Raw genomic sequence first — 12,499 nt, 5'->3', positions numbered from 1 at the left:
TGAGCACGTTGTGGCGTCGGAGACTGGCTGTGAGAGGAAGCTGCAGGATGGGGCTGGGTGCATCCGCCTGACCCTTTGGAGCCTGGAAATAAACTCCTAAATCTGCTCCCCCCCGCCGCCCCCCATCGAACGAGAGCAGGGAAAAAACGGGACAATGACATTTTGCCAGCAGGGGCTGACCTGGAACTCAGGAGACCCTGAGTTCAGCGGGTGTTGCCACTACAGACTGGGCAGGTCACTCGGTATGTCCACACAGCAACATTATTTGGAAATAACTAGAGTTTCAAAACAACTCAGTCCATGTCTCCATAGCAGGCAGCTGTTTCAAAATAATGTCACAATACTGTCAAGCGGGAGGACTTCTTACTCTGGCCCCTGGGACCCTCATTGCGCGAGGAGGCAGGGAAGTCGGAGGAAGAGGGCTCTGTTTCGAAACCAGGGCTGTGTAGACGCTCCTGATTTTGAAATAAGCAAGGCAATTGCCGTAGCTCAATTTGCATCACTTATTTCGAGTGAGGCCCTGCTGTGTAGACGCACCTGAAAGGCAAGAATTTTAAAAGCTCCTTGCTCAGTTCAGAGGTGAAGTGACTGCCCCAAGGTGACCGAAAGAACCAGTGGCAGAGAGGTGATTTGAACTCAGGCTCCCTGATGCTCTGCCTCTCCACTTGCTCCAGATCTTATCGTCTCACTTCTCCAGCCCCCTGGCTGACAGCTAGACAGCACTTCCATCAATAAGCTAGTGTCTTCTAGCTTAACGGACTTCTAGCTTAAAGGACTTAACAAGACTTTGAACTTTCTCACCCATTACCAAGACAGTTTCCCCAATTATCACCTGTAATACCATTAACTCACAAACATCCCACTCTCCCTACCTTTAATATCAGCAATTCACAGACACTTACCTTCCTTCCTCCCCCTTCCCACCCCCCCGCATCCCCCTTCTGTTCTGCAATGTGATTTGTCCTTTTCATATTTGTTCATTTTTTTAATTGTATCCTTTGGTATATATGGTTGTGACTACTTTCTTCCACTATTTGATCTGAGGAAGTGGGTCTGGCCCACGAAAGCTCATCATCTAATAAACCATCTTGTTAGTCTTTAAAGTGCTACATTGTCCTGCATTTTGCTTCAAGTACCCCAGACTAACACGGCTACATTTCTATCACTAGTGTCTTCTGTAACCCAGGTCATTGCTGGTTTGAGGATCCCCAGGCAGAATAACAGCAGGGATCGCTCTGTGCCGTGGGCCCTGGAGGATTTTAACATGAGTCCTTCTCCCTTTGGCTTGTTCTTCATCCCACTCAGCTGTCTCCATGGTCTCCTGATTTAGTCTTTGAGGCCAGAAGTACCTGTCAATTGTAGGACCCATGTTAATTAGGCTAATTAAGTAGGCTGGAGGAATCGCATCCATCGCTTTTGATGTGGAAATGCAGCTGTTAATGGCAGGAGAAATTGGTTTCCTGAAATCCCTTGGTGGAAGAATGGCAACTTTTCAACTTTGGGGGAACACCAAAGCCAGTTTAAAGAGCCCCATGCCTTCCCTCCCTGCCCCCATCAAAGTGGCCATCTTCACTTATCCCCTGCTGCTGTTTTATCCACCGAAGGCACTTGGCTGTCAGCACAAGGTGGATCTTTCTGTCTCCGGGCCCCATTGTTTCTCTTCTGAGCGCCTCACAGTCCGTGAGGTTTTTATCCTCCCCGCCCCACTGCAGAGGAAGGGAAGCCCCAAACTTCCAAAGCAGGTTGGCTGCTTCCATGTTTGCAAACCCAATAATAAGAGAAACACCCAAGGCTTAGGTCAGTGGCGGGCAGCCTGTCACCCACAGGCCCTGTATGGCCCATCCGGGTTCTGGGTGCTGCCCATGTGACATTTTATTTACTGTTGCCCGGGGAAGGGTTGTTTTTTTCCCTACCGGTGTTACTAAAGTGACATGCGTGTAAAGCCAGAGCATGTGGAGGGAGGGGCAGGCTGAATGCATGATGCATTGACTGAGAGCGGGGCACGCCCTCTGCACCCCATCAAAATGCTTCAGTTGGCACCACCCACAAACTGGCTTATGTGGTACTTTTCAGCAGTTGAGCGCAACATGCTTCGCAAAGTTTAAGAGAGGGGGGGAAACTGAGGCACGAAGCTGTCATGTGACTTGCTCATGGTCACCCAGCACTCGAAACCAGGTCTCCTGAGTGCCACGCTCTATCCTCTAGAGTCCATACTGCCTCCCCCTACTCGTTTTCGAATGGTGCGTGCCCAGCACTTTGTGACCAGCTGGGTCAGCAGCTCGAAATCTTTTTTTGAGCACGTGGGCCAAACAGTGTTTCTGTTTAAAGAACGTGCCCGTGGGCAGGATAGCTGGGTTCTGCCTTCATCTCATTGTATGTTTCGATGGGCGATTCACCCCCTTCCAGTGCCTCAGTTTCCCCACCTGTAAAATGCAGATAATAAATCTGACCTGCTTGTGAGACTCAATCCCTTCATGTCCATGACGTCTTTTGCATCGTCCTGGAAGAGGAAAGCTAAAGCTGGCCTTTTGGGAGGTTTCATTTCAAAGGGTTTTGCACCATGTAGGAGGGAGCCTACAGCCGGGACGTGAAGGGTTAAATTCCCCATTTCCTCCTGGCCCAGGGCTAACAAACAAGAGATGAAGGACCCTCAATTACCCCCTCCCCACAACCAGATGTGTATAAAGGGGGCCTGGAATCCTTCTCCTTTGCAAGAGGTTCCAGATACAAATTAACTTTTATCATCGGGGCGGGGGAGGTTTCTGATGCGCCCAAGTCAGAAGCCTTGGTTGGGGAAGTGTCATGTAATGAAAAGGCGGCTGCTTATTATCGTCATTATTCATTGCTAACGAGCCTGGGGCGCTCAGAGCCAAATCCTCAGTCGAGGCTACTAGGGAGGGAAGAAACACCGCGCCCAATCCACTCCAGACCCAGTTTGTCCACACGCCTTCCATCTTGATCATGGGACAACCCAGGGCCCTGGAGTCCTACCCCACCCCGACCTTCGGGGAGCTGGGAATCTAGAACCGGGTTCAGACGCATGCGGCTTGGGCATGTCTCCACCGGGAGAGACTGCTCTGAGCGGCCCTTAGCGCTGGGTCTTGTTGGCACGTCTGAGGCCGTCCCTGCCTGCGAGGACGGAACGCCCAGCACAGCTGTTCCCTTGGGAGCCGGAGATTCATAACGGGGGGGAGGATGGAAGCCAGGGGGGCCCAGTCTGCCCATGTCCCTCCTGCCTCCCTCGGGCAAAGCACCAGACCCTGCCCCAGTGCCCACCCTCCTGCAAGGAGTCCAGGCCTCCCCGCTGATCTCTGCCCCCTGCCCCCATTCTCTTGTCCTCCCCCTGGCACGCCGAAACCCTCTTCCTTGACAGCAGACTCCGATTCACACCGCCGAGAGGGATGGGCAGAGCAAGGAGAAATTAATCCGTATGGAAATTTATGTAAATCAGCTCCTGACTGGCCTCACCAGCTGTTTGCCCGACACAGCTTTTCCCTGCATGGGGGGAGGGGCAAATGGAGGGGGAGCTGCCGCAGGGAGGAAGAAAGGGAGCGGGGAGGAGCAGAGGGGAAAAAGGAGACATAAGGGCATGGAGAAGGCAGAGCATTAATCCCAGAATCCCGAATCCCTCCCTCCCCACAGCCACTCCTGGGGAGCGAATGCCCTCTGGGGCTTTCTTTGCCAACCCCACACGTGCTGAGCCGCGTGAGTGGGAATGTCGTACGCGATGGGGAAAGGACGCGGGCGCGCCCTGGCGCACCAATCCGGCAAGAGCTGGCTGAGCTGCGGCAAAAGCCAGCAGGGAGCTATTTAAAGAGCTGGCAAGGACCTGGGTTGTGATAGGGCCAGGCCTGTAAGAAATTTAAATTCCTTTCCCCCCTGATTGTACTAGGATCTGTGGGAAAGCCAACTTCAGCCAGCACCCTCCTCCGGCACCTGTCTGCAGTCAGATACTCACCAGGCCTCAGCGTTCCTAGCCATCAAATTCCCACTGGGTATCCAAGTGTAGAGCAGCTCCTGACAGCGTCTAGAGCTTTAGCTGCCATGCTAATTACACGTGAATGTTAACGAATCATCGTCAGCGCTGGCTGGGCATTTCTGTGCGATTTGACAGGAGCTGGGGGAAAGATCCAGTTAGCAAAATTAAACTTTCTCATGGGAACAGGCCAGTTCTGACAAAAAGCTGGATACGACCATTTTTTTGGAAAAAAATTAAAAGAAAACAGAAGTTTAGAGATTGTCAAACCCCTTCCCTGTGGTGTTTTCCACATGAAAATTTTCCCATTTCCGGTTCCAACAGCCTTTTGGTTTGGAAAGGTGATCTCGGGGGCTGGCTAGAGCCGTGTTTCTCAGCCAGCGGTATGAGCACCCTTAGGAAGAAGTCTGGGGGAGATGTTAACACCCCTGCAATTTGGAGAGAACTGATTTTTTCTTTGAAGTTTTACAGCGCTTTATTATTGGACTTTTTACACCCCAAAATTTCATCGCCCACCCGGCTACAATTAAGTTGTTTAAACAAATGTGTTGCAAGGGTAGAAGAAAATGTTGTGTGTCTGAACACTGTAGGTACTGGGGGTACTTTTTTTTTTTTTTTTGAAAAAGGGGTACTTTATACAAAAAAAGGTTGAGAAACACTGGGCTAGACTACAAGTTTTTGTCAGAAAAAGGTATGCAGAATGTGCTCCTCCCTACTCCCCCCATAGGGTGTCTGCTGTCAAGGTTTTGGCAGGCCAGGGGGAGAACAAGGGGGTTGGGGGGCGAAGATCAGAGATGAGAGACTTGGAATAGATAAAAAAAACCACCTGGATGCAGTGCCTTAGAGAAGGGAGGTTTGGTTCGTGGTTAGGAGGTAAGGGGGGAAACCAGACAGAAATCCGAGTTCTACAAACGTTGGGAACAAGGGGCAAAGGAGCTGGCTTCTTTCCGCATCCCGCCCAGATGCTAACATGATGAATGCCTTCATTTTCAGGGCCACCCCGACACTCCACCGACCGATCCCATCCACTTACAGGTCTCAGGCCTGCAACGCGCGCAGCACCGGGGATTCATACCGGGCCCCTCGTGCCGCCAGGGGGGAAGTAAGAGGTTTGTGGTTTGGGGATTTTGGAGGGGTTTGTTTGTTTTTACAATCCATGGGAAAGAACTGCTCTAGGCTTGGATTTCCTGAGCAGCTTACGGGGGTATCGGGAATAGGGGGGAGCATTTCCTGAAAAGACGCCCCCTTTCGAGTGGCAGTCCCAAAATGAGGACACACTCAAAATTGCTAGTTGCTTTTTAAAAGCTCGCCCTACGGGACTTCTCCTTGTCCTTGCCCGCATGGCAGGATCCCCTGTTCTAATTTCTTCCCTGCTCTTTCAAGATTCCCTAGGGAGTTCCGGCTCTTTAGGAGCATCGTGTCCCTCGGTTGCGTGTCCAGCGGTGAGTCCAGCCGAACAGACAGATGCCCGCGACCTCTGGGTGTGCCTCCCGCCCAGCAAAGCCGTCTCTCTCTCTCCTCCAGATCCTCACGCCGCTCTGCTTCCCAGCAGCCAAGCAGTTAATCCAATCTCAGCATTTCAGACATCCACTCTTCCCATTCCCCAGTGACACCTGACCAGCCGCCACCTGTGTCGGGCGTACGGGGCACTTGTAAATGGCGATTTCCCATCAGTCAAATTAATCAGAAGGGGATTTCCAGCACTGGCTCGCAAGTTCAAGGTAAAGCATAAACCCGTTCATTACCATCCGCGCCCCTTCCGATGGCTCGCAGGGATCTATTATTAGCTGCTCTCTCCGGGGCTGGCGGATGGTGCGATTATTACTGTGTGATTTAAGTCCTGGGGATGGAGGTTAACAGGAGGAGAACAGGATCTGACCAATTTCCCGCTCAAGGAACAAGGTCCAGGGGAAGATCTGGGCAGAACACTTCATGGAAGTCCCCTGATGCATGGAAGTCCCCTTCATGGAAGTCCCCTGATGCGCTTCTATCGATAAAGGGGGCAGAATAGTGTGAACTGGAGAGTAGTCGAAATCGAAGATGGGAGGGGGAACCTCTGTTAAAGCTTCCCACCCAAACCAAGCCCGGTCAGGCCCAGGCTGCTCCCTGCATCAGAAAGGGTGCCCTGGAAATCCACCAGGCTTCTGTCTTCGCTCTCGGTGCGTTCTCCACACTGACCGCCACTCCTGGGGGTTGGGGTTATCAGAGGACTGAGTCTCCCCAGTCGCTGCGTAAGCGAGACAGTCTCTGGGCCAAAGAACCTACAGACACAGAGACAAGGCAGAGGAAAGTGGAGGAGAAAAGACAGAATGTTCTCCCCATTTCACAGATGGCAAATGGAGGGATGACATGACCCGTCCGTGTCACACAGGGAGGCTGGGACAGAGCCAGGCTAGAACAGCTTTTAAGTCACAATCCAGGGCCTTCCTTCCCCACGGAGCTAGATAAACAGTTCCATGTTGCCAATGATCACGCAGAGGAGGAGGTCCCTGCTGCAGCATGTTGTCTTGTTTTAGTGTGATCATAGAGCAGTGGTCACCAACCAGTCGATCGGGATCTACCAGCAGATCTTGGAGCCTCTGACAGGGGATCCTGACTGGTTTGGCCAGGAAAATCAAGTGCTGGCACTTCAATTGCCCCTCCACCTGCTGCTCCTGCCCTCTGCCTTGGAGCCACCCCCTGGGAGCCTCCTGCTTGCTGTGCAGGGTATGGGAGGGAGAAGGGGGGGGTGCTGATTGTCAGGGTGTTCCTCTTCCCTCCACTCCTGTACCCCATCTCCACACAGCGAGAAGGGGATGGAGGGAACTTGGCAGTGCCAATCTCTATAACTCTCACACACTGTGGCTATGTCTACACTTATTTTCAGGAAGAACGGCTCCTGCGCAAGAGGGTTTCTTTGCGCAAGAAGGAGCAGTGTAGACAGCTTCTTCTTGCGTAAAAGCCCCTTCCGCAAAATGGCGGCTCATTAGGTATGCAAATGAGGCACGGTGATATTCATCGCCACGCCTCATTTGCATATCTTCTTGCGCAAGAGAGCGCAATGTAGATGTAGGCCTTGGCTCAAGACCAGAGCCTGCACCCAAACCGCTACCCCAGCCTGGTGAAAGTGAGTGAGGATGCGGGAGGAAGGGGGATGGAGTGAGCAGGGTGAGGCCTTGGAGAAGGGGTGGAGTAGGGGCATGGCCTCAAAGAAGGGGTGGGTAGGAAGCCGGGCCAGGGTATTTCGGTTTGAGGTAGATCTTACATTGCACTGATATTGAAAAAGAGACCATGTGGTTAAAAAGGTTGGAGACCATTGGCATAGAGGTAGGGGTGGCCCGTGAGCCTAGGCGAACTAGGCAGTTGCCTAGAGCACCGCTGGCCCGGGCGCCCAATGATGATATCACGGGGCGCCAGGGTGCCCCGTGATGATGTCATGGCCATTGACAGCCGTGCAGGCAGGGGCGCCAATCTCACCACCCACCTGGGGTGCCAGCTGCTGCAGCTGGCCTCGGGCCGCTCCTACGTAGAGGCTTCCGTTGTCCAACCTGGGGCTTAGGGTGAAGTTCCTAAACCGGCTGTGATATCTCCCAGGGAAAGGGGTCTGATTGTCACAGGTGCTGCACCCTGCTAGGGACGTCAGTGAGCTCGGCAGGCACTCCGCACTATCTCTTGAAATGGTTAAATATGGCTTTCAGACGAGAGCGGAGGGACTAAGTGACGTTTTGATCCAATAGCTGAGCCAAAAAGATTGGGGGCCAAAAAAAAAACCCCTGTTTGGGATAAAACCGGAACAATGTTTTTAACATTTCTCAGTGCAGCAAAAAAAAGTGACTCAACGTGAGACGCGGGTCTCACTCAGCGTTTCCTTTCAGGGCTTCTGGGATCGTTTTGGGTTTTAAATGACGCATCAGGGAATTGTGAAATGAAACATCTTTCCAAAGCAAAACAGCAACTGATTTCTGAATTTATTCTTTCCTCCTCCCCCCCAAAAACTATTCTCCAAAATCAGCCCAAATTTGTACACAGTTCGGTCATTCTGGAGCTGAATTTTTGGGGGCAAATATTTTTGTATGAAAATCTCCCCCCGCTCTATTGAAGAACCTAACTTTCCCAGCCTGATTCAAACATTCTGGGGTGCGGAGCCTGGGTCCCCCCACTGTACATGCCTCTTAGAGCTGAGTTCTCAGGGGTGCTGATCAGTGTTCCCTGTAAGATGAGTGCTTGGGTGGCCACCCAGAAGAGATTCAAATGCCACACAGCTGATTAGCAGAGCACCCACCAGCCAGCAGCATGGTTTTTTTTTTACTGGTGTTGCATGTGCATATCTTTTGTGCACATAACAAAATTTATTCTGCATGTAGATAGAAATATTAGAAGGAACATTGATGCTGAGTTTCCATTGGGTGAATCCTGGCTCCACTGACATCAGTAGCAAAATGCCCACTGACTTCACTGAGGCAGGTTTTCCCGCACGGACTAAAGCTGGAGTTGTGGGGTCCCAAATGTGTCTGCAAGCCAAGCATTGGTGTCCATATGCCCAGCAAGGCAAGGAGGAGGGAGAGATGTGCCATGTCCTATTACTGAACCGTCTCTCTCTGACTGACAGGTAGCGTGATCAGATGTGGAAGGGGACGACCACGAAAGCCACAAGAACCAGACGGCATGAGCAAGAGGCTGCATTGGACGGCAAGAAAGAAAGAAAGAAAGAAAGAAAGAAAGAAAGAAAGAAAGAAAGAAAGAAAGAAAGAAAGAAAGAAAGAAAGAATGGTTGGCCAGCTGCATTCTCTGTAGTAAGACAAGCTGTGCATCTCCCCTCTGAGCAGAAAGGACCAAAGTAAACAGAGCCAAATCCAGCACGGGGGAGTTGCATTCTGCCTCCCAGAATTCCCCCTTGTGATTTCCACTGGATTTGGGATTATGCTTCACGTGGTTGCGTAGCTGAGGTCAACACCACCTCAAGGTGGCATACACTCAAAGACCAAATCCAGCAGCTGGAAGCAGGGGTAAACGCTGTCTTTTATGTGGACTAGTCATTAGAGGGTGACAAAAGTAGGGATGTGAATGGTTAACTGCCCCTGGTTAAGCAGTTCACCGGTTAAAAATAACCGGTTAACTGATTAAATGGGACTTTACATCCCTAGACAAATGCCTACAAGCATGGGTTACCTGGCACTGCTGTGTGTCGTGACACAGATGCTGTATCTTACCACGAAAGCAAGTCAAGCTGAGCCCCTGTATATAACTTCTCGGTCAGTTTGTAATGCATCTCGGGACCCCATGGTAAGAAAGAAGCTATTGGCCGTGTGAGTTCTAAGGGTCCTGCCTGCTGCTGGGTGAGATGTGTATTAAAAATATGAACGTGACTCATCGTCTGACTCTTCTTTATTGATTTGCTTTGCTGAAGCCACTACCATCCGGGTTCCTGTTTCTTGGCTGTGACAGCCAAAAACCCCTCCATCCTCCCGACTGGTGCTGCAGCTCACACACATCCTCCGTCTTCAGCATCCCTTTGCCTTCTCAGATCAGATGGGTGTGTGTCCACAGTTCTCTCTTTATAAACCCCGGGATCACCTCACCAGCCAATGGGCAGCTAGGATTCCCCAAGGTTCCAAAGCCCACCTCGTTCAGTGGTGGAGCTCACAGCTGAAGTGCCGATTGGTTGAGTGAGGAGGAATGTTCCATTCGAGGAACTGTGGTGGGGAAGGTTTCTTTTGGAACTGGAGATTTTATTCAAAGAAAGGGGGGGAGATGGGTCTGGTACAGTACCCCTCATGCACACAGACTTTGGGGCATTCTCAGTCCCGAACGAACGTGAATGTTGCAAATGGCCCCTCCCATTAGGAAGCCACACAGCCAAGCCCTGCTCCTGGTCTTCGGAGTGATCAAAATTCAGATGTTGGTGTTTGTTGGTGGAGCCTCTCTTTACCTAGCCCCAGAATCCACCTTTCTAGGTTCTTATATAAAAACAACGCAGAATCTGTGGCTCCTTAAAGACCCGCAGATTTATTTGGGCATCAGCTTTCCTGGGCAAAACCCTACTTTGTCAGATGTTGGCTGTTGCATCTGATGAAGTGGGGTTTTGCCCACAAAAGATTATGCCCAAATAAATCTGTTAGGGTACATCTAGACTACAGGGCTATGTCTAGATTGCATCACTTTTTCGTAAAAGGGATGCAAATTAGACGTATCGCAATTGCTAATGAAGCGGGGATTTAAATCTCCCCCACTTCATTAACATAAAAATGGCTGCCTCTTTTTTTCGGCACGGAGCTTTGCTGGAAAAAAGCGCCAGTCTAGACGCGGATCTTTCAGAAAATAAAGCCTTTTCTGAAAGATCCCTTATCCCTCTTAAAATAAGGGATAAGACAAAGCTTCGTGCCGAAAAAAAGCGGCAGCCATTTTTATGCTAATGAAGTGGGGGAGATTTAAATCCCTGCTTCATTAGAAATTGTGATGCAATCTAAACATAGCCCAGAGCTTTTTGGTATCCTGGAAAAGCTCTGCCACGTCCAAGGAATGTGTCTGCTTTTCCGAAAAAAATTCGGAAAAGAAGACGTGTTTTTTCAGCATCCCTGTAAACCGCGTTTTAGGAGGAAGAAGGGATGTTCCGTAAAGAGCTTTTTTCCCGACAATTGGCCCAGTGTAGACAGGCCAATTGTCGGAAAAGCCTCTTTTGGAAGAAGAGGAGGGAAAGATACACAAATCGCGGTTCGCGGTTCGCGTATCTTTTCCTGCTAGATCTTTGTAGTCTAGACACTGCCTGAGTCTTTAAAGTGTCGCCAGACTCCTTATTGTTTTTGCAGCTCCAGACTAACACAGCAACCCTGCTGATATAGGATTGTGTATGGTACCCATCACTGGAATGTCTGCGCACTGGCCAAATTCTCAAGGTGGATCTTTGTTCCTTTATTTATGCAGGGAGATGCAAAGAGACCCCAGCTCTGCTGAGCACATGGAGTTCAAGGTGTCAGCTGTTAGACACTTCCTCCCTGGACTTGTGCAATTCAGCCACTGTGTTCTGGAAGCTGCTGAGAGAGCTTAAACTCACCCCGCCATGGGCCAGATTTTGACACGCCTTCGGCTGGGTTCAGACTTTCCAAGGAGTGCAGCTCCCACCTAGGCAGCCAAAGAAACAGCCAGGTTCTCCAAAAAGCTCCGCAGGTGTGACGGCACGTCGGGTTTTTCCCGTCTCCTGCACTCCCGTAATGGCACGGACAGACTCCACCAGCCAGTAGAATAGAGGGAGTTTATTGCTTCTCCAGGATACAGCACAGCACAGAGGTTATCTGGTCACAGGAACTGGGGCTAGGAGGCCTCAGTGCCCCCCTTGAGATGGGGGTGGCTGGGCCCTACAATCCCAGCCCCCTCCCTAGCTCCTTTTCCCCTGCTTCCCAGACCGAAACTAACCAACTCTCTTCCAGCCCTGCCCCCCAGCCAGGGGCAGCATTCCACCTTCCTTTGTTTCTCTCCCTGGGGGGTAGCTGGTCAGACAGGTTGAGACCCTCTTTGCATAATGACTCATCCCCTGCCCTGCTGGGCCATGCTACAGCCAGTGGAGGTCACTCACAACCCACTGCCCAGCATAGCAACCAGCAAGGTACCCCCCACTATGTCACAGCAGGTCAGCTGTAAGTAGCAGGGCTCAGCCCTTGAGAATCTGGCGACCATGGTGGATTCGCAACCCAGGGAAATCTGTCCTCGAGATGTTTTGAAAACTTGGCGGCCAGGCCTCTTGACAAAGTGAGTTTGGGCTTCCCGGGGCACGCGGCCCTTAAGCAGTAGCAAACTCCAGCCTTCCCGACCTGACAATCCCCTCATAGCTTTGCTGTCTTAAGAGTTTCGTTTCCTCTCGCGAAGGAGCTGCAGGATCTCTGCAGGAAGGGCTCAGGCGCTTGGAGCTTGGAGAAAGGACAATGGCCTTTTGAAAAATGCCTTCTCCTGTGTCTCGTGCTGCCTGGCTCTGCCCCGTTTTCCCGTGCCCAGGGAAGCAAACTTTTGACACTAAAATACTGGAAGAAGCGGTTACAAAAAAATATTGTAGGCGAAAGTTTCCGGGGGGAGGGGAGAGTGGAGGAAAATGTCCAAGCTCAAGAAGAAAATACCTCTCTGGCCTTTTTTTTCCTTTGGCTTGCTGGCGGCATCAAAAGTCTGACCATCCCGCACGTTAATCCAGCCTTAGACGGCAGACCACCCACTAAAGGAGCACTCAGCCATGATACGTCCCTGATATAGTATAAAATGCATCAAGCGTTTACAAGGGACTTAGGGCTTAGCCAGAGTTCAGCTGGGAGGCATGGGGATAAAAAAAAAAATCGCATCTTGCTCGCTCTTCTCTTCCCCCTCCCAACCTGGAAATTAGGTTTCTTTCCATTTTGCATGAGCAGCTCCGCAGAATTCCAGTAGCCGGGCTTTCCTGGCAGCTGGAGCATCGCACGCCTCCCAAAGGAACTGCCCCCAGCAAGGGCCTGACTTGCCACTGAAATGCGCTCGTAATAATAAAGGCATAAAAAAAGGGTTACCATATATCCGGTTTTTCCCAGA

General features: G+C 51.1%; 1 long non-coding RNA gene across 2 annotated transcripts in view; it reads left to right on the top strand.

Moving 5' to 3' along the window:
* Window positions 1-9,344, top strand: part of LOC102461580 (uncharacterized) — a 109,189-nt gene extending 99,845 nt beyond the window's left edge. Inside the window, exons 5-7 of one of the 2 annotated variants that reach the window (XR_016348213.1) lie at window positions 4,970-5,085; window positions 5,501-5,697; window positions 8,565-9,344. This is a non-coding gene — a long non-coding RNA (uncharacterized LOC102461580). Of the gene's footprint in view, window positions 1-4,969; window positions 5,086-5,359; window positions 5,698-8,564 lie in introns of both variants that reach the window. The other variant, XR_012896697.2, reaches the window with a different exon arrangement.
* Window positions 9,345-12,499: the final 3,155 nt, after the last annotated feature.

This window comes from Pelodiscus sinensis, chromosome 32 (assembly GCF_052426305.1).
Source record: "Pelodiscus sinensis isolate ZL-2025 chromosome 32, ASM5242630v1, whole genome shotgun sequence".
In the NCBI taxonomy this organism is placed as follows: domain Eukaryota; kingdom Metazoa; phylum Chordata; order Testudines; family Trionychidae; genus Pelodiscus; species Pelodiscus sinensis.
The sequence above is the reverse complement of the archived record's forward strand: the minus strand, read 5'-3'. Positions and strand labels throughout refer to the sequence as shown.